General features: G+C 37.2%; 1 protein-coding gene across 5 annotated transcripts in view; it reads right to left on the bottom strand.

The window, feature by feature from the left end:
• The window catches only part of lingo2 (leucine rich repeat and Ig domain containing 2), a 235,845-nt gene that overhangs the window by 88,420 nt on the left and 119,948 nt on the right, over positions 1-27,477 (bottom strand). For all 5 annotated transcript variants that reach the window (XR_014876710.1, XR_014876709.1, XM_085176516.1 and 2 more), the window contains exon 4: positions 16,839-16,925. The gene's annotated coding sequence lies outside the window, so the exon portion shown is untranslated. The remainder of the gene's footprint in view (positions 1-16,838; positions 16,926-27,477) is intronic.

The raw sequence follows: 27,477 nt of genomic DNA, 5'->3' as shown, positions 1-27,477 counted from the left end.
TGAGGGAGGAGAGCAGGTAGGCTGCATTATCAAGATATTCATCATCAGGCTGGATGTTAACGTATGCTGGAAGCTCTCAATCTCCATTCGCCACTGCTGCCCTATCATGGTCACTTGACCGGTTAAAATCTGCACCCTATTTGTTTTATTAATACTTTTGACTTGATGTGATTTAAATAGTTAAATAGATATACATAGATCATGTATGGAGTCCATATATGATCAATGATGAAAGAATGTCATTGTTTTTCTTTACCAGATTCCTATGCAAAAAGACATATCTACAGTTGTGATAGTTAATAAAAATTTACAATAATGATTTTGTTTCTTTTTAAATATTATCATTCTCTTTAAAAACAGAGGGACATAGAAGACCACTGGGGGTTCCTAAATGAGCATGTTTAACTTAGTTGGTACACAAGATCTATAGAGCTCAAGATTTGCAGAGAAGAAGAAGTTAAAAGGGGACTATCCCGATTTCAAGTCAGCTGCATTTTTCAGTTAACCCTTTAAGACCTACCATACAACCAAGTCCGCCAGAGCTTATATTGTATTTTTACATGCTGTGGAGCCATTTTTGGGAGCATTTCAAATTGATATACATCAATACAACCATTATAGCCCAAATTTTAATAATATGTATGCATTAAGTGCATAGTAATTACATAAATTGCAAAAAAGTGCAATAAACTACAAAAAAATTGAAAATCGTTTTTGTTTTTTTAACATATATTTCTAGTTAGAGAAATTTAAGAGGCTTATCCCTCAAAACTGTAAATACAAAAAAGTTGCACAAAATAGTTTCCCACCACAGGAAATTTATTTTGAGTGTCTTCATAGTTTTATTTTTGAAATACACCAATTTTTATATACTGCAGGAAAAACGAAAATAAATATTATAATGCAAATTTGCAAAAAAAAAAATCAAAATAAACTATTTCCAGCAGTGCAAAATGAGTCCTAAGCATCCCAGAAACCACACAGAAAGTCATAAAGTCAAACATGACTTATAAAAACAAGCTGATGGCATAAGATGTAAGTACAACTCCTCCGGTTTCATATGCAAAAAAAAATATTGCGCTAGCTTACGTGGTTTCAGTGCTACAGGGATTTAAAAATAATTATGCAAAACGGAGCATCCCTGCTCTGACCGGCTTTAAAGGGTTAACACAGCGTGATTTCCTTTGGTGTTCAGTAACTAAAGTCCTGCTCTGGGGTGTGTTTTTCTTTATTACAAAGTTGCTTTTGATCTGCACCATAATGACTCACTGTGTCAATTTTAGTGTCAGAAAAAATAAATAAAATGAAAATATATAACATTAATTGACTAAGTGCCTGTTGGGTGTTAATGTAACGATCATAAAAAATGTGTAAAATGTATTCACATTTCAAACAAGTCAGAGCTCTTCTGGGCAGTAGCTACAGATAATTTTCAAACCATGGTACAGCTTTGATAGCCTGAAGATGCCTAGCATACATCAGCCATCTGTTAGGCAGCTAAATAACAAAACCCACTGATCTGAGCAAGATCTTTCATGACAGGCACACACAGGGATGTGTCGGGAAGGCTTTCTTAGCATTTAAACGTACTCAAGCTTGCTAATTATGTTAAATCAGATCATTTTTCACTTAGAATTACGTAGGTGGGTCATTAAAGGAGAAATATAAGTGTTAATTGCGCTAGGGCAAAGATTAAAAGTTAATTACTTCCTTTAAAATGTTTTGAAAAGAAACGTACTCTATTGTCAAAGTCAAAAAAAGTTAACCCGGCTGCTTCATGATCACATTTTAATCACTGGGTCACCTTAAAATGTTAGTGCCAAAAAGTCTGCATGATGTTTGACCCAAGCACAGTTGGAGCAACCTAAGCACCCCAGCAGGAAAATAAGAAAACCTTGGCAGGCTCTAAGCATAAACGAAGGAGGGGGAGGTTATGCATCCTCCACACAATGGCTTAGGCGGTGCCCCAGGCCTGTGTCTGCTCTCCAGAGGTGCAAAGAACTTTAAAGATAATTAAAACAAGACTCAAGAAGACAACTTTAAGGATAAGACTTCTTACTAGTGACTAAACTAGTTAGTCCTTGAGGAAATATGGATGCAGTCAGAAGTGAAAGATGCTCAGTTTGTTGGTGAATAAAATTGGTTAGGTTAAGGAATTGCACATGCACACTGTTAAAGGTTATACACAGAGCTGAAAAGATACAACAATATTTGATACAAGCTAGAGACAGGCTCATCGTTTCATTTCATTCTTTCTAACTTTGAGATAGATCCAAGTGGAAGTGGATTTCACGTTGCTTGCCAGGAGGGTTATGTTCAGTGTGCAATCATTCCTCTACACTATGAGGTAATAATTAGTAATCTTCAGTGTGCAGCTGCAGAATGTAAGCAGTGCCATCAAAGATCCTTCCTGCTTGCATTATAGTACTTCTACATGTTTGTAAAAACAATGTTGACAATACCAATTATCCAGTTGCATTAAAAAAAAAGATGAATATAAATAAGCTCTATGGTCACTTTAAATACAATGTATTCTTATTTTGCTGCATTCACACACCGCCACTTCTTAAAATATGAATGAAATAAAGAAGCAATAAGGAAATTTTACAAGAAGTTACTTTAGATGTTACCATACAATAAATATGCTGAATCCTCCAAACGTCATTACGAAAGCTACTTACATATGAAACGACATTTCAAAAATATTGAGAACATATTAAACATTCATATCCAATCATATCCTTACCCAGTGATTAACCCTTGAGGGAGTTTTCAACATGTTAACGGAGAAATCCTCAAAGCAGTGTCTGGAGCAGTTTGTTTGACACCTTTGACGCCACTCTTGCCATTTCCAGGCCTTAGTGTCCTAATTATAATGGAACTGCTAATGAGGCTCAGTTGTTTGGAGATGAGATAATAAGCCTGGAACATCATTACAAATCCCATGCCATTATATTTTAACTGATTTTAGCTAGAAAATTCAAACACAAGTCAATTACGGTGCTGTATGTGATCCTGCTCAAGCTGAAAAATGAATTTCCTCACACCTTTTTACGAATGCTATTCTTCGTTTACGACACAGTTTTGTTTATTCCCAAGGATAGTTCTTTTGTTTCATTTCCCCCCTTCATTACACTATTGAAAGTATAGCTGTTATGGATTTCATTACTCTTTATTACTTTATTCTAAAACAAAATTAAACAGGATAAACCTGGTGTGTGCCTTTAGGATAACTGATTTCAGTGAACTGTATTTGGAAATAAATAAGTCACTCATAAACATTATATCTGTCATTTCAGCAGGGGCCATTTAGTGGAGCTAAACATAGTTCGAATAGTGGGCTGTGTGATTTTCATGGCAGAGTAAACCATAATCACCTGTACCAACAAACTGATAATGACCTCACCCTGGCAGTGTTCCTAGCCCATCTCCTTGGGGTAATGACCCCTCAGAGCCTCTGAACTTGCTGTGTATGCTAATGCCACACTGCTCAGAGTTTTACTGTCTTTCCAGCCCACACAAGAGGTCAGGTTCACCTTCAGTCAGGCGTTAAAATGAAGTCCTTTCTCTTACCAAGCCCATCACTCAAGACCATTCGACTCCCAATTGAACACATAAAATGTAGTCTTATGAGCTACCTGCATCATACATTCCCTGTAAATGGAAGATGAAGTCTATCTACAAAGAGGGTGCAGCATGTAAAATGCAATGGTGGAAGAGGGAGGTTCTAAAAGTGCAATATTACAAGATTCCAGTAGTGGGTCATTTATCAAGGCAGAGCACAGTACAGCATTTGCAAGCAGTGAGTGAGATCAAAGTGTGCATAGGCTCTTCATATAACAATGCATTCATCATATCTGTCTGTGGTACAGTTCTACCTCTTTGCATAGCTTTCCCAGATTATTCATAGAAATGAATATATATTTCATCGGGCAGATACACATTCAGGGTCAGCCAGAGTGCAGTGCCCGATTCAGGATTTCAGACCCTTTCTCAGGGGCAGTAGTGGTGGATAGTACATATGATACCTTTCAGTCACAATCAGTGACGGGGATCAGCAAAACTACTGATATGTCCGAAGTTGACCTACAATCATTATTTCTGCAGAGGGACATTGAAATTAGCATTAGGTTTTATAACCCCTACATGTTGATGCTTGTTTTATAGTAAACTGAATGTAGTCAAAAACGAAAACATAAACATGATGATTATGCCACCCTAGTTTGAGTTCTCAGCCTAATTTATTTTTTGAGCCAAAAATGTTAATGAGCAGGAACAGAGTTTGAATATATCAGGATACAAATGTTGCTGTGTGGGCTGGGACAACTGTCACTTTTCCTGTGGTAACTTCCTCAGAGCATAACTTTCAATGTGGTCAGAAGATTTAGCCTAGGTACAGTTCTGAAAAGCAGGATGGAATACAAATAGGTGGCTGCAACACGGACAAATTATTTCCAGGAATCCTGCAGTTTAAAACACCCAGTAACATCCATTCGACTCCAGGATGTTCAGTATTCAGTACAGTAATTTCATTTGGATACCGAGCAGCTTCAGTGAAGCAGAGGTCCCTCTCTCACCTTCAGTGTGGGTTCATGTAGTTCTTGAATAGAGGCTATAGGATGTGTGAAACTGAAGGTTGACGCTCCAGTACTCCTGGCCAGGAAACTGCCTCCCTTTCAATCACCTTATTCAAAGTGTCAGTAAGCTTGTTAACTGCAATATTGCTACCCTGAGTCTAATTTCGTGCATGACATACGTTTGTTTGTTTCATTCCGGCTGCCTCGCTAGCCATTTACTTATCAAAATTTTCACTCAGGCATACTGTAATCACCAGTGCTGGATTTTTTCAAGAGCTACAGTGTGACTCTTTTGCTGGTGAAACACTAACATAAAAGTGGAATCAACATTATGCCCAGAAAACAAACAAAAAAACTCATGAGCATATATATCTTGTCCTAAAATGTCTTTGGTAGCAACAATATGTTTAACAGCAAAATATAGCAAAAATACCATGAAACTAAAAAATATAACTAAACAGCAAATCTACAGGATACAATGAATTCCCCAATTCATATTTAGCCAAATTAAGACACACAGTCATTGGTTTCAGCAGAAGCTTATTAAAATACTGGCAACAATAGCTAGCTTAACCTATTTTATTGATTGATTGATTGATTGATTTATCTTTCTGAAATCACACACCCTATTTTTTGTCTATGTATTTGGGCTGCTGGGTTTCTGCTGAGTTCAGCTGAATATGTGAACCAGTTTGAATATCAGTGAGAGGAGAGCGGAGGGGAAGATGGAAGATCCATGTGGTCCTAGGGTGTGGCGTCCCTTCTGCTTTAGTGTCATTAGCGTCATTTTAGTATTTGGGTTATAAACAGTTAAGGGTCCAGGGTACACATCTTCTTCTTCCCTGTTACAGTCCGGTCCAGGGAGCGTTATAATATCTTTCAGAAACAGAATGCATTTCAGTTTGTGTTATCATCAAACGCCAGTACTCTATCTGTGCTCCTAACCCAGAATTTGCAGCCGGTACAACTGCTAACTGAAGTTAGTTTACCCTCTCTCAGTAATCCTATCTGTATATAGCCAGATCTCTTACTACTATTGATCTGTATCCCCACTCCCTTTCAACTGTGTTGTGAGAAAATGGTCCATGAAATATTTATTTTCCCTGCATTTCCCCCTCTTCAAATCTGGGCTATTCTTCCCAGTCACACTTGCTGATCCAAGCCATATTTTGAGGCATGGATTTAGCCCTCAGTTGCCTCAGCTTAGTGCATATTATTCAGCAAGTTAGAGCTGCATCACTGCACAGTAAAGGTTGAAATCTAAAGCAACATAAACACGGTCCTCTTGGCCATTGTAGACAGCAATGTCATGAATGTTATTACTCCCATCCACCTTCTAAGGCCTGATTATGTTCCACTGTAGCAAACAGGGAGAAACATTTGAATGCAGACATATGATTAATGTAGACCTTTTTAGGGATAGATTGTTACCTCATTTAGAATACTTTATAATAAACTATTTTTTAATCCCTAAATAAACAAAAAAAAAAAATCAGATTATTGATTAGATTATTCTCTAGATTTTTCTTCAATAAACATTGACTATATCAACAGTTATCATTGTAGATTAAATGGGACATATATTTTTGAACCACATATATATGTGTATCTTGTGCATAATAGTACTTGTGCATAAAATGATAGATTATCTGTCTAAGGATAGATTTAATCATTAGTTATGATGAATCTTTGACTTTCTTCCATAGTCTCTTTTATCCTTTCTTCCTCCTCCAGATGGCTGTGTCTAACCTCTGGCAGAACTAAGCTGAACTCTATTATTGTAGGTTCTTTACCCTACAATATAAAGCACCTGGAGGTGAATATTGTTGTGATTAGATGGGGCATATATGTGTATGTATATATATATATGTGTGTATGTGTGTGTGTATGTGTGTGTGTAGAGAGAGAGAAAGTGAAAGCCAGAGAAAGATCATGGCCTCCATAAATTGTAAAGCACACATAAATTAATCATCAAATTGAAGTTTATGATAGTTGCTCACAGTTGGGCTGAAAGCTAAAAGCCTTGCATTTCCTCTGTAGAAAACAAAGCAAACAAAGAAACCCTGGTTTGTGTTTGTTGTATGTACTATATAGCATCAGTATGTAGTAATTGTGGGCTTTGTGACATCTAATAAAGACCTACATTCTTTATGCTTGTATTCACCTCTGCTATCTTCAAAGGTTAGAACTCCCAGTCATTTTATTTCGAGCCTAGAATCCCTTCATGCTGCATATGAGTTTACACTTATGGAGGCCGAACAGATGCACTACAAATTGGCTGGTTACCACAGTTAGTGGCGACATGGTGGACCACTGGAGAATTACTAGCATCTGAGAATCTTTATGTTGTCAAACAACTGCATCAACCAAGTTATTTTAGAATAAATTATTATAAGATATGAAAAAAGGTCCTACAAAAGTGTTACAGTCGAGTTAATGAGCTGCCTTTTAATCGTAAAAACAAAAAGATCTGACAAAGTGAAGTACAGAACTAAAAAAAACAACCATTATTCCATAATCTACAGAAACAGAAGAGAAATAAAATCAATGACATCTGTCAGTCATCTGTGTCATAATTGATTCAACCATGAATTGTGCACTCTACCAAAAAATCCTGAACGATAATGTCTGACCATCAGTTTTGCACCCTAAAGCTCAAGGACATTCGCGTTACGCTGCAAAACACACCAGTAAGTCCACCTCTGAATGTCTCAAAAAAACCAAAATGATGGTTTTCGGATGGCTACTTAAAGTCTGGACGTAAATCAGATTAAGATGTTTTTATGTTGTTGTGCTTATCCTCTTTTGTTGGCATTATTAATTCAATTCAATTTCAAATCAATTTCATTTATTTAGTGCCAAATCACAACAGTAGTCACCCCAAGGCACTTCATATTGTAAGTAATAACCCCACAATAATAGAGGGGGAAACTCCAAACATTAAATGACCCCCTTTGAGAAAGCAGTTGGCAACAATGGGAAGGAAAAACTCCTTTTTAACAAAAAGAAACCCCCCAGCAGAACCGGGCTCGGGGAGGGACGGCCATCTGCCGTGACCAGTCGGGGATGAGGGGAGGAAGACAGGATAAAAGACACACTGTGGAAGAGAGCCAGAGATTCATAATAATGAATGATTAAATACAGAGTGGTGTATAAACGTATAGTGAGTGAAAAAGATGAGTGAAGAAGAAACACTCAGTGTATAATGGGAAGTCCCCAGAAGCCTAAGCCTACTGCAGCATTACCAAGGGAGGATTCAGGGTCACCTGATCTAACCTCAACCATGTTTTAGCAAAAAGGAAAGTTTTAAGCCAGAAAACTGGGAGCTGGTTCCACAGAAGAGGGGGCTGAAAGCCTACTTTTAAGTATACGAGGCACCACAAGTAAGCGGGCAGTCTTAGTGCAAGCGGTCTATTAATGTGATTGATTTACTCATGACCCTGTGACACAATACATACATTTATGTGAATAATAATAATAGTAGAAAGGAAAACAATAACATGAACAAAAACAACACATAAAAAGAAGTTGACAAACCGAAGGAGCCTATAGAGAGTTTGTAGAGCGTTTTTTTTGGCAAAGCAAATTGTTTGGCACAACAGGGCACTGAAAAAAAGAAGATTCATCTCAAGCTCAGAAACACAGAGGCTGGCATTATGTTAAAGAGGCAGTTCATTCTCAAATACTCTCCAGTGTGGCTGAATTAAAACAATTCTGCAAAGAAGAGTGGGCCAAAATTCCTCCACAGCGATGTGAAAGAGCCACTGCGAGTTATCTCAAATGCTTGATTGCAGTTTTTGCTGTTGGCATATCCAGTTATTAGGCTTAGGGGGCAATTACTTTTTCAAATAGGGCCAGGTGGGTTTGGATATATATATATATATATATATATATATATAATTTTTTTTTTTACCTTACACGTTGTTTTTAATGAGGTCATCTCTGCTTAATATTGAAATATTTTGATAATTATATAAAAGATTTATGCGTGATAAATATGTTAGAGGTAAGAAATCAAGAAGGGGGAAAATACATTTTCATGGCACTGATTTTTGACCCTCTGATTTCTGTTAGAATGGTGACACTGATAATTGTGGAATTAAAGACATTATTTTACTGTTACTATTCATAATCATCATAATTAATTTCGTAATCATTATCATTAACCATTGCATTAATTCTTATTTTCATCAAAAGCATTGATTGAAGCTGTTGGCATTATGTTATAATTTGTATTACTGGTGTTATCATAATCACGTACTAACCTTTTCATTACAGGTGTAGTTGTAATCATTTTATATACACTTATTTAAAGAGTTGAAGCTCAGTCGGTGAAGGTCGTGAACTTTGTTTGGCGCTATGATCAGACAATACATGGTGTAAGGGATGTTGAGCTATGGAAAGAACACGCTTACACAACACATGTTTTACATTCTTTTATTAAGCTTTGAGTAGGGGCATTTTGGTAAAACATTTATTCAATAGATCACATATACTTTTAGTTATGATTATTACACACACCACTGAGAGCTTCTGTCTGGTAAAAGGTTAGAAGCGCCAACGGGCGGGGTGAGGCTGAGTGCGTTGGAGGTCGACACACACACACACACACACACAGACAACAGTTGGGCTCATGTTTAGGCTAGGAGTTCGAATAACAGTTTGCAAATGCCTGTAGCTGCAAAAGTAGGAGATAAGTGAGAGTCGGCACCTGGCCTCGAGACGGAGAGAAGGCTCTTTTTAGGGCTGGGCGATATGACCCAAAATTCATATCTCGATATTTTTTAGCTGGGTGGCGATATAAGATATATATCTCCATATTTTTTTAAAGCCATAAGTTAAGAACAAAGAGAGAGTTCTTAGTCACACTGTGTCCCAGATGTCACATGGGCACTTTTACTAGCATACAGCATAGATTTACATGAAGAAATTACTCAAAAATAAATTATCAGCATTTATTAAATAATCATGCTCCATAAATAAAAGAAAACAATGTTGTTTTTGTGCATAACAAAAAGCTCATAATTGTGCAGTCAAAATGTGAACTAACAGACACTGAGCATAATAACAAAGACAGATTTCACAGCTGCTCTGTTCCCAACTTCTACTGCGTGACTGACAGCCTTGAGTTTGAAATCCTCTTTGTAACTATGTCTCTTAACAGGTGCCATTTATGGTCCTTATACACACACAATACGGTAATATTATGTTGAAGCACAGTACGTATCACTCCGCGAGGCTCCAGACTACGGTAGCCGTAATGCTCTGACAATCCATCAAGCGCTGCATCTCCGTAGCTTACCAAAGTCGTACTAAAACATTTTTTGACAGATTGCTGAGCGCCGTGTACCACCTAAAATCGGTTCGCGGTCAGTAAGCACAACCAGAATTCATACATAAGGCGCGCTGTCAACTTTTGAGAAAATGAAAGGATTTTAGGCCGTGCAGCCCCTGTGGGCTGTCGTTAGCATGGTTAGCTCGTTAGCGCGGTTAGCTCGCTAACATGTTGACGCCGTCCAGCCCCACAACTCGCTAACGGAGATTTGCCGTGTCCATCTTGTCGCTGCCTGCAGGTGAAGCTATGGGGGAGGAGGGGGAGTTGTGTTCAGTGAAGGAGAGGCGAGGCCGAGTAACGTTGCGTAGAGACAAAAGTGGATGAAAGAGAGGCAAACTTGTGGCTCCACAAGTATAATTATAACGTAACATAGACTATATCGATATAAAGGATATTGTCACATCTTATATCTCGTATGAAAATATATCGATATTTTTTTAAAAACTCGATATATCGCCCAGCCCTAGCTCTTTCCATATATGTCGAAAGTCGTCAATATTATTGTATGTGCTTTGTATGTGTTTTGACGCAATGAAGGGGCATCATAAACAATACCCTGATATAAAATAATTGTTTCTGTAAAGCTGGGGGCAGGTGATTGCTGATGTGTGCAGTGTTCATCTCCCCGCACATATGTGTGTTCATTAAAATCATTGTTTGACCGAAGCTCTTCTGGACCATTGTTGTTTTTGTGCTCACCCTCAATATCTGAACCCATAACATAGTCTACATACAGATATGACTTTTTGCACAGTCTTTTGATGCTAAACTGTTTGGAGTTTTTGACAGTTCCCCCCGTAATTATTTCTTTTAATTAATTAATTAGATTTTTGATATGGCACAGTCTGTCTGTCTAGTTAGGCCACAGAAGTGCATGTCCTTCTGCTGGTGCATTCTTAATTATGGCTTTGGTGATATTGAGGCTGACATTTAAGATCCCTTCATGCCTGTGTTTTTTTGAAAGACCTGAATAAGGCCCATCTGGTCTAAGTAGGACACTGGGGATGACAGTGTGCCAGCATGTTAATATGTTCTCACACAGATGCGGGGGCTGCTGTGTTAAAGAGATGATGATGACACTCCCAGTCACGTTCACTCACTTAGCAAAAGTTGTCTCCTCTTGATCATTCTTGACAGTAACAAAAAGGGTGAATATTCTCTAATCAAGGCCAAAAATTCTGATCACTGCTGGCATTTCCCTAATCACCCCCATAATAGCATTTGGAGGACAGTGTCAGAGGATAATGGAAGGTTAGTCATACTAAACAATAAGAAATAACAGGTGTATTTAAAAGATGGCAAATCCATTAACACAAAGATGTCACGTAGGCTCCAGAACTGGTGGCACAAAATGCATTTTTTGACATAAAGGTTTTCATAGCTTACATTAATTATCTTTAATAAATTTAATTAACAATCCAGTTACTCATTTTTCCTTTATACAAGGTTAAGAAAAAATGTGCTATCCTACCGTACCATCTTAATATTTAATGGCAACAGGCTATCTAAACAATTCAAAGTTAGTACAAGCTAGTAGGTTCTTGGCTATGTCTGTTATGTACAGACACAACACTGGCTCATTTCTTGAGTTAGGTGTCATTTTTAGGCTTTACTTATAATATTTCTACTTGCAATAGAAATTTTAAAAGTCTGAAGTCATCACTGACGTTTCAAGGCAGCTCATGTGTTTTCTTGTTTCCGATATACTGTCTCACACACATAATTCAATAAATTACATTGTCCACAAATGAAAAGAAGATGAAACTACGAGAACGAAAAAGGGAAACATTATCCAGAATAAATCAGAAGTTGGTGTAGTAAAAGGAGTTGAGCATGCTTGCTGGTTTATCCCCGTCTGAAGTAAACAGTTTTAGCTCTCCAAACCAGTCTCCTTGCTGTGTTCTCCCTTTGAAACAGCAGCCAGGCTTTCCATTAAGTGTCAATGTGCTATTGAAGCCTTCCTCTTTCACAAAGATTATTTTTCACTTTCATATCTGAAAGTGTGCAGCCAGATCTAATAATACCATATCGAAATTGATGTTGGGGAAAATTTACTACTTCGTTGGAGAAAGAAAACAATGAGAACACAAATCATGTCCTCTATCCCCAAATGTCACCACCAGATTCTTTAATACCAATGAATAAACACTCATTTTTTTTGTGTCAGTTGAATATAAAAGCTCCACCAGAGTAACACTGAAGACATCCTGAAATGCATGTCCCAACTAAGGCTAACTTCTTATCCTAAATGAGAAGATGGTCCTAAAGGGAGGTAATGAAGACCTATAAGCCACTTCCTGCTGAGATGTGTGGAAACAGTACCCTTTATAATAAAGGCTAGTTGCTGCATTTAAAATCTCCTTTTTATGACAGAAAGGAATTAGTCACAATCACCCACCTTGGGAATGTTCATAGGCTTATGCAAAGGTTATATGCAGTACAAACACTGCAAATCCACAGCCATAGGTACTATTTCAAGGACAAAAAGGACAGATACATAAAAAAGAAATAACTGCAATTCTCAAAGTATTGCTAATAATTTGCTTTTCTTAAAGTGAATGCCTAATAAATCTCATGATTTCTACGTTGAAACAGCCACTTACTTATTAGCACAAAGCATTTACCTCAATCCAATATTACAATGTATTGATGATATGAACTATATCTGATGTTAATGATATAAAAACAACGTACATTGGTATCTTCAGGGTGATTTACAGGCAATACACTTTCCTATTAAAAGTTCTGATATCAAGATTGTGTTTTCCTGTCTCTTCTGTGATTTCCACACTGATTTTCTATGCAATATTCTTGTAGCTTTTTAAAGGAGCAGAAATTTGAAAGTGTTAAGTTAGTTCATCCAAAGTTTAGAATAAGCAGAAAGAATATTACTACAAAAGCTGGAATGATTAATAGTCGAGACAATACTAGTCTAATGAGCAACGTTTGTTCCGGTACACCACCGAAACTGATCAACGTGGAAATAGGATGAAGGTGGCATTAAGCCACTATTAGAAAGAAAGGATGTTCTGAATCTAATATATAATTGTCTACTTTTAGCTTGTGGAATCAAGTGCCACAAGTAGTGAGCCCACATGATGCAATGTGCTGAAACCAATCAGGAATAAAAACTTCAGTGCTCTGCTCTGGAGTTTTAGTTTCCCTCTTTCTTTATAATTGGTTACAGATGTTACAGTTTATGAGGCAATTGCATTTAACAAGACTTTAGCATAAACAACAACAGCTGGATGATCAGCTGCTGAATCCAGATGTATGGGAAGTTGAAAACAGACACATCAAACTTTGTCTCAATGAAGTATTCTGAAAGAACAAGACATCTTGATTTAGATGCAAAACACAATCCCATGCATGGCTGGCTCCTCCCATGAGGGGCCAGAAGATTAAGATTTAATGGTGATACTGAGGGAATGACACTATGTGTCTGCATACTCCCATCTCTTCACACAACATCACGTCTGCTGCCTTTCTACCTCATTCTCTCATCAAACAAAATTGCAGATGCATTTTCCTACAAAGCCATGCCTACATTCAAATTTGGGCACGCAAACATATTCACACACAAACACAAGTAAGTATGCCATAAATTACTGTATGCACATGCACGTGCAAATTTACATACTCTTATAAAAACTCTGACAAAAGCTCTGCTGCAGGCAGGGGGAGTCAGCTGTAAATTAAAACTCTTGTCAAGATTATCTTTTTGTAGCATGAAAAATGGAATTGGCTTAAAAAGTGTTGGATCGGCACTCAACATGTCTGGCAAAGCAAACGTGACTGAAGGGAATGCACTGATGTAAACATACATAAAAAATAGCCATTATTGCCCCTTTTGCATTGATATTATCAGTACAGACTGTCAAACTCAACTAATGCATTACACACAAGGACTATTGCTGTCTGGATCATCTTTATTGCCTGGTGACTTAAAAGAGTGCAACATTGTTCTCTAGGTCTACAAGAGAAAGACAAAGAGAAATCAATGTTTCAGTTTACAGCTAATAAAAGTCAATATTGCATCTACAAAAGAACTGCATGCCTCAATTTTAAGGGCCACATTTGAGAAATTCAGATGCAACCAACTAGTTAACAATAGAAGGGTGAAAATCTAAGTGTAATGACTTCCTTTCTTAAACCAATATTCTTTATAATATATGAAGTAGTGAGAAGTAAAACTGACAGATCAGTTTTCAGTTGAATTTAAGGCGTCACGCCTAATGACAATGGATGTTTGCACATCTGTAACAACCTTATAAACTAAATCGGATCGACAAAAAGAACATTTGCCTATATAGCCATATTTCTCATATGTCTAACTGCAGCATGTTATCTTACAATGATTCACTATAGTAAATATAGTCTATAGTAATAGCTATCCTGCACGCATGACTAAACAACTGCTTAACTTACAGACCATTTAGCATTCTAGTGACACATGGAAATAAGAACACAAGCCAAGGGAAAACCTTTGAATGACTTTTCCTACACTACCCGCAAAAAAAAAAAATACACAGTACCAGAAATCCATGACTGTAAATTATTTATGATTCATAGGTGCTGTCTCAGAAGCTGTGAAGAATTCACAGACTCATTGTAAATTTAAAGGATGCTCTCAGCGTGAGCAAAAACCCAGGTTGACAGTGAAAAACCTTTTTCTCAGATGGGACATATCCTGCTGCTTTGACCTGTTTGTCCTGGCAGCATTGATGGGGAATTGAGCCATTATTCACCATTAATTTGTGGTTCAATGGTCAGAGAGGATGTAGCAGGGGACACTGACTCAACATTGCCATGGTGACATGGAGTACAGAAAGGAAATTAAACTGTAGGACACAAACAAGTCTAGTGTCACAAAGCTAAAAGTGTCTATATGGATTAAGAGTCCAACAAAGCTATTTAGGGTAAATACCATTAAATAGGACAATGGCATACTTTTTTACTCAAAGCACAAGCATATCGATTTAAAGACTCAGTAGAGTCGCATTTAAAATTGGGCTCTATGCAGTGATGACTAATGAACAACAAGAGGTTTGTGGGAATGACAAAGAGCTGAAATGACTAGGTGAAAATCATCTGCGGGGGTTCAAAATGGTAGCAGGTAGACAGTAACACCTCATGTCACCCCGACCTTTCAAAGACCACTTACAAGTTTTTTTTCATGGTTGGCCAATTCTCCTTCAAAATGAAATAAAATAATCTAAAACTAAGATTTCATTTCCTGAAGTAAAGCTCCTGTTGACACAAGCTGTTATGGCCAGAAATCAAATTGGACAGAGCACATAGAAGCCAGGTCAGTTAAAGGCTGAGCTAGACCTTGATGCAAACAATACTGTGCAGTGACACTGAGACAAATGACAGAAACATGGGCAAATACAACTAAATAAACTGTTTTATTCAGTTATTGATCTTACCAAAACTATCATGTCACTACTAAAATACATTGCTTATGTGAATTTAACCTTTAAGACCTACCATAGAACCAAGTCCGCCAGAGCTTATATTATATTTTTACATGCTGTGGAGCATGTTTATTTTGGGAGCATTTCAAGTTGATATACATCAATACAACCATTATAACCCAGATTTTAATAATATGTCTGCATTAACTGCATAGTTATTACATAAATTGCAAAAAAGTGCAATAAACTACAAAAAATTTGAAAATCGTTTTTGTTTTTTGAACATATATTTCTAGTTAGAGAAATTTAAGAGGCTTATCCCTCAAAACTGTAAATACAAAAAAGTTGCACAAAATAGTTTCCCACCACAGGAAATTTATTTTGAGTGTCTTCATAGTTTTATTTTTGAAATACACCAATTTTTATATACTGCAGGAAAAACGAAAATAAATATTATAATGCAAATTTGCAAAAAAACAGCATATGCATCAAAATAAACTATTTCCATCAGTGCAATATGAGTCCTAAGCATCCCAGAAACGACACAGAAAGTCATAAAGTCAAAGATAACTTTTAAAAACACCAGTATAGGCTCATAAGGCCCTAATAGTAAAAAAAACTACATTTCCGCAAAATGACGTCACTTCCGGTTTCGGGCAGGTCATGGCAGACATGTGATAGTTCGCGCTGATGGACGTAGGAAGTGTTACAAACAGCTGATCAGATCGGCAAAGCGTGTTTCTGGAATATTATGTTTTTGTTGCTGCAAGCGCTTTTTATGCAGTTTTTGCAAAGCTATATGTGGAAGGAAACTGTGACCGAGGACAAGCTGATGGCATAAGATACAACAGCTCTGGTTTCATATGCAAAATAAATTATTGCGCTAACTTACGTGGTTGCAGTGCTACCGGGATTTTTAAAAAGTTATGCAAAACGGAGCGTGCCTGCTCCGACCGTCTTTAAAGGGTTAACTTAAACTAAATATGATATGGAAATGGCAAAACCGTATATGATATGAACAGTGTGCATAAAATTACTAATTAATAATAACTTGATATGGTACAACTTGTAAATAAAGCATATTAGTAAAATGTGCTGACAAATACAATTAATTATCTTGACAACATGCTGGCTATCAAATAACAATGAAACCATCACACTTATGTAAGGCCTGGAAACTGAAACTGTTGTTATTGTTGTTGTTGTTGTTTTTTAACCAGTCGAACAACTTTAATTCACAGACCGCACCAAATTCTTCAAATATCCCACTCAAAAGATGCACAAGTTCACATTTTTAGTGAAGAAATAAATCAAAAATGAGTTCTGAGGTGAAGATTTTACACCAAAAATTGAAAACTTGAACATACTCTTGCATATTTACATATTTTATTAACTGTGGAAAATCAAGATATAATCGCTATGAAAGAGAAAGGTATCTTGCAGTGAAAAGTATGCAGAGCCTATTTGAGGCCAAATATATATTTAAAAAAAGAATAAATAGCTGCTTACCACTTTGAGAAGCAATCATCCCCGCAGCCATGGCCTGTTCTTTTCTCTCTTCTTTTGGTGTGGTCGTCCCTGTTTTTCTTGTTTTATCTAGAGAAAAAGGAAAAGTATAAAATATAACCATGAATCATGGCTAAGTTTATGACCACAGTGACAATCAGTAACTAGAATGTCAACATGTCCAAAGTAAAATCCCTAAACAAACCAACAAACATCAAATTAGATGGTGGATACATCATGCCTTAGACTTTGTTCTTAAACTGTCACATAATGCAGCATGTTTCAATGAGTGGTGAAAAAAATAAAGCACAAACCCAAAGTAGGGGTTAAACACAACAACAATCATTTAACCAGTAGTGAGAAAATTAAATATAACAAGCAAAATAGCACATAAATCAGATCTTTGGTAAAAGCTGGTAACCTGCTACATGTCAGAGACATGTGATTATCTGGGATTACTGTGAGTCATCACCTACTTTCCATTTTTTTTTGAATTGCGTTCATATATATATATATATATATATATATATATATATATATATATATTAGGGGTTCTACGATACTCGTATCGATATTGAACCGTTCGATACAGTGCTTTCGGTTCGGTACGCATATGTATCGAACAATACAACATTTTTAATTTATTTTATCAATTTTCCTTCTAACGGTGCTGTCTGTGTTGAGCGCTCAGTGGATCTGCGCTCAACAGTGCAGCCTAGGCGGAGTAGTCGAACGCAGATTCACTGAGCGCAGGGCAAGCTAGCGAGACAGAAGTTAAGCTCTCGTGCAACATGGCAAATTGAACCTCCCCCGCCCTCATTCAGATCTGGCGTTTGGAACTATTTTGGTTTTCATGTGACGTATGACCCTGAAGGTAAGCGCGTCATGGACTAAAGTAAAACAGTATGTTGGATGTGCCAGCAATGCTCAATTACATTGGTGGGAAGTAGTGTGTTAGCGCAGTTAGCTTGTTAACGTGTTGGCCGTCCAGCCCCACGCACGGGGCAATCCGTGGTAGCTCGTTAACGGAGATTTGCCGTGTTGTGTCGTTAACGTCATTTCAGATTAACACTGACAGCACTAGTGGGAACACAACGAATATGACTGCACATTTACGCCGACATCATCCTAGTGCAAAGACAAGTGGAAGCAGACAAAAACAACAAGCACGCATGCTACAAACTTTACCCGAGTCATTTAGACAGCCGTTAGCACATGATTCTCCTTATGGGGACCTGATATGTTTAATATGCTGCTGAGAATATAGCCCAGAAGAAGCGTATAGTATAGCTTTTATTTTAGAAAGAGACATTTCTCTGTAATAAACTCTCTTTTCCAAAGATGAGTGATTTCTCCATCAGATAGATTTATTATTTTATTACTTTGTTGTTTCAGCAAAACTGTACTTTTGAGTTAAAATATATATTTATAATTTGAATAAATGACAAATTAAAAAGGCATGAACATATTTTTTTGTATCAAAAAGATATCGAACCGTGACACCAAAGTATCGAACCGAACCGTAAATGTTGTGTATTGTTGCACCCCTAATATATATATATTGGGATTTGTGTCGTGCACGTGGGTACATGGATTGCTGTTCAAGTATCTGTTTCAGAAAGTTCGTAATAAACGGCATGTGGTGCAAAATGAACACTGGCCGCTTCTCACTACTTTCCTTCTATAATGAGTCCCCTTATCCAAACTACAGAAGGAAACACAAAGGATAGTGATTATGCAATAGGCGTGTCTGAGTTGTTAATGTGGTGATGATGAGAGAGAGAGAGGAGGGAGGGAGCTATCTACTCCAAGTCCAAAGGCAGTGAGATTAAATAAAAGTTTTACTCAGGACACTCTTGTTAAAATCACTCTTGACACCCTGCACTATTAGTACGCCATTAAGAGTTCAAGGACGATAGCTGTCCTGTTTTTTGATCATTTATCCCTTGGATCCCCTCGTTAAGCCTGAACCCAGTTCCTGACAATGGCCACAGAATATTGATGGGTTTTGAAAAGATGATTTTGCTGAATTCATAATAATCCTCTTCTTGTCTGTTCTTGATAATGCAGATGAGCCAGTCTTTGACATTCCAGAGTGAAAGGTTAATTGCCTGATGCTGATCTAAATCTCTCAATAAACTTGATATGTTATCGTCAAACAATACTAAAGGCTCCTCTTTTTCATTGCATCCAGCATCTAGTCTTATCATTGTTGCTAGATAGCAGATTTTAAAATTATTTACTTAAAATTATTTACACAACCAGGCAGGTCAGAGCTGGAATCTCTACATTGTGTCCTGGACCTGCCCAGGGGCTTTCTAGGACATGCATAAGTACCACACTTAGTAGGCATCCAGAAGGCATCCTGTTCAGATACTCAAACCACCTCAGCTATCTCATGGTGACATGGCATAACCCAGGTAGTGACCTGAGCACATCGGAGCAGTATACGTCACGTGATAGAGCGGCTGTTGTGTGCTAGACCTGTCGGCAGTCTGGAGTTCACACTGAAAGCATGTGGAGCCTCGCTACACGCTGCCGAACCAGGTGTTATGCAAAGGTAGGTATCCCGACAAAATTTGTTCCCCCTGCGTAGCGAGCATTCGCTGGGCCCGGAGTGCAGATCAAATCAAATGCTTTGCGTTGACGCTCAGCTTTCTCTTCACCACAACCGACCAGTACACCGTCCACATCACTACAGATGCTGCACAAATCCACAATTCAATCTATTCTTGTTGATTGAGAGATTTTAAGATCCTCCACCTGGGGCAGCTACTTGTCCTTGATCCAGAGTGCACACACCAGTGAGAACCATGGCCTCAGATTTGGTAGGGCTAATTCTCATCCAACCCACTTCATATTCAGCTGCAAACTGCCTCAGTGCAAGCAGGAAGTCACTGCCTGATGAAACAAGGAGAACTACATCGTCTGAAAAAGATCCTGAGTCCACCACACCTGACGTGCTCCACCTTCCACCTCATGACTGAGCCTAGAAATTCTGTCTTTAAGTATTGTGATTAAAATTGTTAAGACCCATGACAGAGACCAACACCCACCAGGAATGACGGCAATGGAGCTTTTCTTCTTTACACTGTGTGATAGTTTACTATTAAAACTATACAGGTGGAATTGGGTGCGTTTTACTGGAGCCCCTGGGGACCCCATGACATTTGCATTCTTAAAAACCACTAATCAAAGCAGAAATCTAACATAATAATGTCATATCATTAAGAACACATTGACAGTAATTAAAATAAATAAAGGGGAAAAATGATTTATATATTTAAAAAAAACACACAAAAAACAACTAACAAACATTGTAAGCTGTGGCTTGGGTCTACACATACCCTAGTCATTAGGATGAGGGTTAAATACCCTTCGACACTAGCTTTAGGGAAAACACAGTTCTGTATTGCTCTTTTGCTCTGAACGTAATATCCTTAAAGATACTTGAGGAACAGGTACAGACTAGTGATGGGATTTCCGGCTCTTTTTAGAGATCCGGCTCTTTCGGCTCGGCTCACTAAAAAGAGCCGGCTCTTTCGGCTCCGATCCGGCTCTTCAGATTGTTTTGTTGCTTTAATTATTTAATCATTAACAATAATATAAAATTATGCAGAAAAGGAATTACTAATGTAAAAAAAAGTGGTTTTATTTATATATGTTTATATATGGCCCCTAGAGACAAAGCACGTACAAACTCTAAAGCATATACAAACTCCAAAACACATTTCTAGCGTTTACTGAACTTCCAAAACAGAGCTACCCAGATCACTTAAATTACACAATTGAAAACATGTGTGTTGTTTGTTGTTTGTTTGTGTATTTATAGACAAGCACTCATATTTATTCAAATAATTTAAAAAAAAAAGTTCATTTACCTGTTACTACCACACACCAAATCCGGTTGTTGATACTTCCTGGCTTGTGTAGCCACTAGGTAACAAAAGCTCAACACTGCGCCCTAGAAACCTGGAGCACTTCTGTTGTCATTTGTACGTGTTTTGGAGTTTGTACGTGCTTCTGAGTTTTTATGTGTTTTGGAGTTTGTACGTGCTTCTGAGTTTTTACGTGTTTTGGAGTTTGTACGTGCTTCTGAGTTTTTACGTGTTTTGGAGTTTGTACGCGTTTTGGAGTTTGTACATGCTTAGGAGTGTGTACGTGTTTTGGAGTTTGTACATGCTTAGGAGTTTGTACGTGTTTTGGAGTTTGTACGTGCTTTGTCTCTAAGGTCCACCATAAATATACTTTATTTATTCACTCCACATAAAATGTAATAAATAAATCATATAATACAAAAAACAACTATTTACATTTTAAACTTTTAACTATTAAAATTTTCAGCTTTTTCCTTTTAAACAAATTTAACGTGAAACAACACAAAACACTGCAAACCACAACACAATTAAATATAAATTAAAATATTAAAACAAAAAGAAGATGCACATTCTCTGTCATATGGGCCTGCATGATTTCTGAATCCTTTATCATCTGCAACTGAAAATAGCGGATGATTACTATACCTTTCTAATGTGACGTTGTTGTCCCTCACTCTCTTTCTCTCTGGCTCTGCTCCTGTGCTACTGCGAGTGTAACTAATGCCCCTCCCCCCTCTGCCCAGCGCAAAGTACAGGCCGCGCATGCGGAGTTTAGCGGAAAAAAGGGCGAGAGAGAGGGTGAGAGAAAGAAAAAAAAAACAAAACCAAAAAAAAAAAAACCTCACGGCTCCCAATAAGGAGCCGGATCGCGTCGTTCACTTCAAAGAGTCGGCTCTAAGAGCCATTTCGTTCGCGAACGACCCATCACTAGTACAGACAGAGCTCTGATAATCATATTGACACACACCTATGTGCACACACTGTGGCTGCAGCAGAGACTTTTCATGGTTATTAATACCCGCTTTCACTCTAGCTTTATGTCATAAGTTGTCTGTGTAGGCTCTCAGTCATCCAGGTCATGGCTGTCTTATCATGGTGGAGAGTCCCAGGTATTGAAACCCTAATGGTGGTTGTCCCAAGACAGCCGTTGATCCATTATTACATGTGCCTTATGACATGGGCCAAGGTGAAACAAGGTGCGAGTGGTTTCAGGTAAAACCATTGTGAGACTTTGACTTTGACCTATTGAGGTCACCTGAAGTAAGATGCAAGTGGATGTTGAGGCACCAGGAAAGGGATTTCAAGATTGGAGAAGCCCAAACTTATGACAAAGGACCAAAAACAACACAAGCCCTCGTCTGTGACAGCGCCTCTTCATGAGAGTACAGAGAAACAACATGGAGGCAATTGCCTGCAAAACTGTGCGTAGGCTCTGCATAGGGCCAGTGCACAACTATGCAGGTCCCATTATCCATTCTATTGTGTTATTTTTGCTATAGGCCAGTATATTCATTTTGCCTATAACAAACAAAATCATTTAAATCCAGAATCACAATTTGAGTATATCATTGTACATTAGTGGATTTAATAACTTTCCATTGACAATGTGTCATCCGCAGACCCTGTGACAGTTGTCAGCAATTCCCTTGAAACAAACTTGGCTTTGATTCACAAGGATGCATTAACACGCCATTTGCCACCTGGAATCAAGATGCACACTGATCATGCCATTAGCTTCTCTCTTTAATTATGAGACCATAAAATGTCTTAATATGCAAGAGCACCTGGATGCTGCTATATACATCAGAACTTCATCAGCATTTGTCCCTAACTACCATGCCCAGGTCTAGATAATTGGTGTTTTATTTTGTATATGGGAAATGGTGAGGGACAGATTGGAGAATGAGATGTTTGTTTGCCTTCCCATTTTACTGATAAATGACATCCTCAAATGTCTTTATCAGCAAGTGGATTATTTTTAAGAGCAAGGACTAGCTCGTGCCCATATGGAAAAGATATATATAAATCTTATAAAGTTCGTATCTGTCTTGTGTGAAACTTGTATGAAAAGCATACAAGAGTGAAAACACATATAAGATCCCTTGAAAAATTATATAATGAAACTTGTATGTTTTGGATACTTACTAAAACAATATATGAAAGTAATGAGAAAGTGGCCACTTTCATGAGTAAATCATATAAGTTTTTACTATTTCTTTTCCATATGGGTGGTGGGAATGGAATAGCATGCACACTATGATTTAATAAATCAGAAATAACCTTCAAAAAGAGCACTTCTGTAAAAATAATTTTAAGATTATGGTCTTTAATGTAAGGCTTTAATTTCTGAGAACGGACACCCTCCACCCACCATTAAGGTAATGTCCAAAATCAACTGGAAAGCCACTGTTGCTAAACTCACTCCTTTAATTTATCTAATCGATTATTGTTGTGTTAGACAATGCAAGACTAGAGTTAACACAAAAAATTGAAAAACACAAAAACAGAAATCTAGATGTAGAGAAGATATACTGTTGCTTCTGTGTAATATAATGCCCAAATATATTGTTTTGTATACACTGTCACTTTCTATAGCACTAACAGCCGGGACCCAATTCCAGGTATCTGCAACATAGCTGTCAAAATAAAATCTGTGATTTCGATGACTTGCCCATTATTATACAATGTTTTATTTTACTGTTTAGTTGACAAGTGTAACGCATGTCAAAGTAACTCATCTTTCCAATGCAAAGGGCTTTACTTTCAACTAATGATATACAGTTAATAAAGCAGAACCAATTACTTTGCACAGCTGGGCATCTTTTATATGTTCTTTTCAATCTAGGCCATTTGATTGCTTGTAAATACACGGTTGATTTATATTTCTTTACAGTGCAAAACGCAGTGGGCCCAGTGACAAGAAAGCAATTAATCACATTATTATGCCAATTAAGAAGTTGGTCTGCTCCATTGAAGGTAGAAAAACACAATGAGGGAACTGAAGATGTGAGTGGAAGGCACTACAAGAAGTTAATGCAAGCCATTAAATTGCACCCATCACCCCAGTCCTCTAGATGGACATGGTTTAACCTATTACCATTGTTTAACATGAATATCATTACAATGCATCTGAATGCTTAATTAATTGTTAAACAACTTTGTTAATGATCTTTTTTCTCATTGGATGATTAAGACATTTGTGTACGACCACCGAATATTTATCTTCAGATTGGGAAGATAAGCAATAAAGGGATATATTCCTTTATAGATGATGCCAAATACAAAACATTGTCTGAACAGTTCTGCTGTGACAAGTTTGGTAAAATCAAGCAAAGACATGAGTCTTCATAACACCTCTGAAGATACTTTATTTGATACGCGGAAGATACTTTATTTGATTATAATGGTCTATAACTATAGCTTTGTACATATGCCGACAGACCAGAGTTGTGTCAAAAATATAATGCCGCAAAAACTAACAAAGAAAATCTGAAACCAGTAAAGACTCATTGAATAATAATAATAATAATAATAATAATGATGATGATGATGATGATGATGATAATTCTGTTACAAATATCTATAACTGAGCTCTTGTGTTTTCATTACTACCGTGAGTGCTTCCTCTTGTTAAAAAGAATATATATGTGAATATATGTTTAACAAAGAAACACTTTTTCATAGGGGTGGGGAAAAAATGGATACTGTGTAGTATCGTGATATTTTGTTTGCTAATAATGTATCGATACAGGGACAGCAGAAATCGATATTTTGTTACAAACAATTTTTTCATGGACTGGAACAACATGACTTCAGACATGCTCTGACTTCAGAGCATGTTGATCCTTTTTCTGAGCAAGAATCCTGACATTCCTTCACTGTCCAAATGTGTTTAACTTTTTTTTTTGGCAGCAATAAACATGACAGTTTACTTATTTTAATTTAAGACATGTTTTATTTTAATTAAGTTTAAACCTTTTTTATTTAATGTAAAATTATATTTTGTTTTAATTTACTTTCAAATTCTTCAGTTGCTGAAGGGGCTGCATAGTTTTCATAAACTGCATAGTTCGGAATAGTTATAATTGTACCAGATGGTTGATTCAGTTAAGTTGGACTAGACTGTAATACAAACCGTTCAGTTTGTCAACAATAAAACTGAAATGAGAGAAAGACTGAGTGTGAGACTTTGATATTAGATCAAATGAATATTGATAAAGTTTACCTTTATGTACAGAATCTGAGTATCGCAAAATATTTTAAAAAATTGCAATAATATCGTATCGTGAGTTGTATGGTGATTCCCACCTCTACTTTTTCACATATATTTTTCAAGCCTAGACTGAAATGTCCTGTGGTTGCTTGCTTGATGTTGATGCAGCCTTAATGTTGTGCTGTTATTCATATTCAATTTATGATAAACATTAGGCATGGCTTCTACATGATTATAAGTGATTTGATTTGTGCTATTATTTTCTCCGAATCTTTCTATATTAACTTGAAATCTGTATATTTGCATTGGTAAGGCTAATGTTCAAGGTATAACAAGTCTCTACAGCAGATTATGCATTTTACAGAAATCTTGTATGAAAGCACATTAGGCAGAGACTGTTTTAATTGTAAAATACATATTATTTCATATGATATCACGATATCACCTCCTGTTTATCTAAGCGCAATGAATATTATTATTTAAGTTATACCACAGGATGTCATTACTAAAGACATGCTTGCTGTATTAATGGTGGCATATTGTGGTGACTCTGTTGTTGAGGATCAGGAAGGAATACTACTTTTTGTCAGGGATTAGCTCTCAGCAACATTGTAATTCTTGCTCAGAATAATGCTTAGTGCTTCCTCGCAGAGACCTACAGTTTAATACACTGTGCATTATATAATATATAACATAATACATACACATTGGTTAATAAAAGATCTGTTCCTTTAAGTGTCTCTGACTGAACTGATGGTAATTATAATATCAATAGCTCTTCCTTCCTCCCATTCCTACTGGTAGTGCTGAGGCCAAAATGATGATCTTTATGAGAGACTTTACCTAATGAATACAGTACTGCAGCCATAATTTCCCTCCTTTGCCTCACCCTTTATATTAGATTATGGCTCTTTATAAACTTCATCTTTATAAACTTTGCATACTAGAAATGTATTTTGTAATTTTTCATCATCTTTCAGTGTTGCTCACATTTAAAACATTTTGCTGTGCCTCCACCTCTGCTAGAACCCTAACAATCACATTGCAACAGACCTGCTTTGATTTTTCAAACTGTCTGTTGGTTTGCTGCATGCTGTGGCTTGAAAATATTGCAATAATATTTCATATTATCAAGGGCTGGGCTACTCAATAAATTCCATTGGTTAAACCTTGTCAAATCTGTGATGAGTAGTTTCAGGAATTAGGGGTATTTTTCTTTCTTTTTACCAGCCATGTATCCACATTAGAACAATGTGCGAACACAAGCAGTACTTAAAGAAGTTACAAATCTAAACTGTAACTTTAATTTGTCCAAACACAATTCACTCTGCTCACAAATGAGATAAACATGTGTTTTATCTCTTTAATAAGTATTGATGTGGATTTTCAACAGAGTAAAAAAGAGAAGAGATACATTTGTGCTGAGGAAAAATAACTTTTTGTGCTTTGATGTACAGCAGATGGCTGGAAGCCACATTGATAAACAAATAAGTCTATGCAATGTTTAAAGACATTATCAAATTTTCTTACATAACTAAAAACTTAAGCTAATTGTCCTTTTACATTTTGTGCCGTATCTCAATAAGATTTCCATTTTCTGAAGTACCGTGAAGTTTGTGCTTTTTGTACATACTGTGCACACACATATTTGCAGACACAGACAAGCCATTTTGTGTCTGTGCATTCATTTTGACAAAAGGCTCCTTACAGGCCTTTGCATCAAGCGAAGCCATTTTGACTGGCCCTGACTCGAGGGGTGTCTGTGCGACTCCTGAGAGAAAGATAAAGAGCAGAGAGGCTATGTTTGTGGTAAAGCAAACTACACCGCCACATGCTCCCTATCCATTCCTCTTAGCTGGCTCAGTGGCCCATGCCTCGCCCTAATGAGATGCGGCAACACACACAGACACATGTAGCATGTCTACTCTAATTACACTAGAAAGCTCTGCTGTTTCCTTCACCCCCTGGTGCCATCATGAAATTGACTCTGAAGGTTTTTTTTCCTATCTCTATTCTATTTTTAAGGAACAAAATTCAATCATGTACGGTGCAGAGCACATGTTTTGACATTTTGTACAAACGACTATAATTGTACTTAACAAAAAGCGTATTGTGAGAGTGTGATACTTTGATGTAAAAGTTTAGTTTCGGTTTAGTCTTTTTCACTTGAATGTCACTCTGGCAGCTTATGATAGATTGTAAATAATGGCTTGGGTGGATGGTGTAATGTATAACAGGTATAGCAATCCTCAGATAGGCTGTGGCATTTGAACAATGCTCAATTTGCACTAAGGAGCCCAAAGCGCACCATGCACCAGCGTTCATGTTGTTTACACCAAATTCTGACTCTACAATCTGAATTTTGCACCGCGAGACACATTATATCAGTCAACATCCTCTTTTGTCCAATTCTGCTTCAGCTTCAGCAGTCTGGCTATTCTCCTCTAACTTTTGGTCTCAGCAAGGCATCTTTATTCAGAACTGGTACTCACTGGATATTTTCTGTGTTTCAGACCATTCCCTGTAAGCCTTAGAGATGGCTGTGTTGGAA

The sequence above is a fragment of the Neolamprologus multifasciatus genome, chromosome 2 (assembly GCF_963576455.1).
Source record: "Neolamprologus multifasciatus chromosome 2, fNeoMul1.2, whole genome shotgun sequence".
NCBI classification, from domain to species: Eukaryota; Metazoa; Chordata; class Actinopteri; order Cichliformes; family Cichlidae; genus Neolamprologus; species Neolamprologus multifasciatus.
The sequence above is the reverse complement of the archived record's forward strand: the minus strand, read 5'-3'. Positions and strand labels throughout refer to the sequence as shown.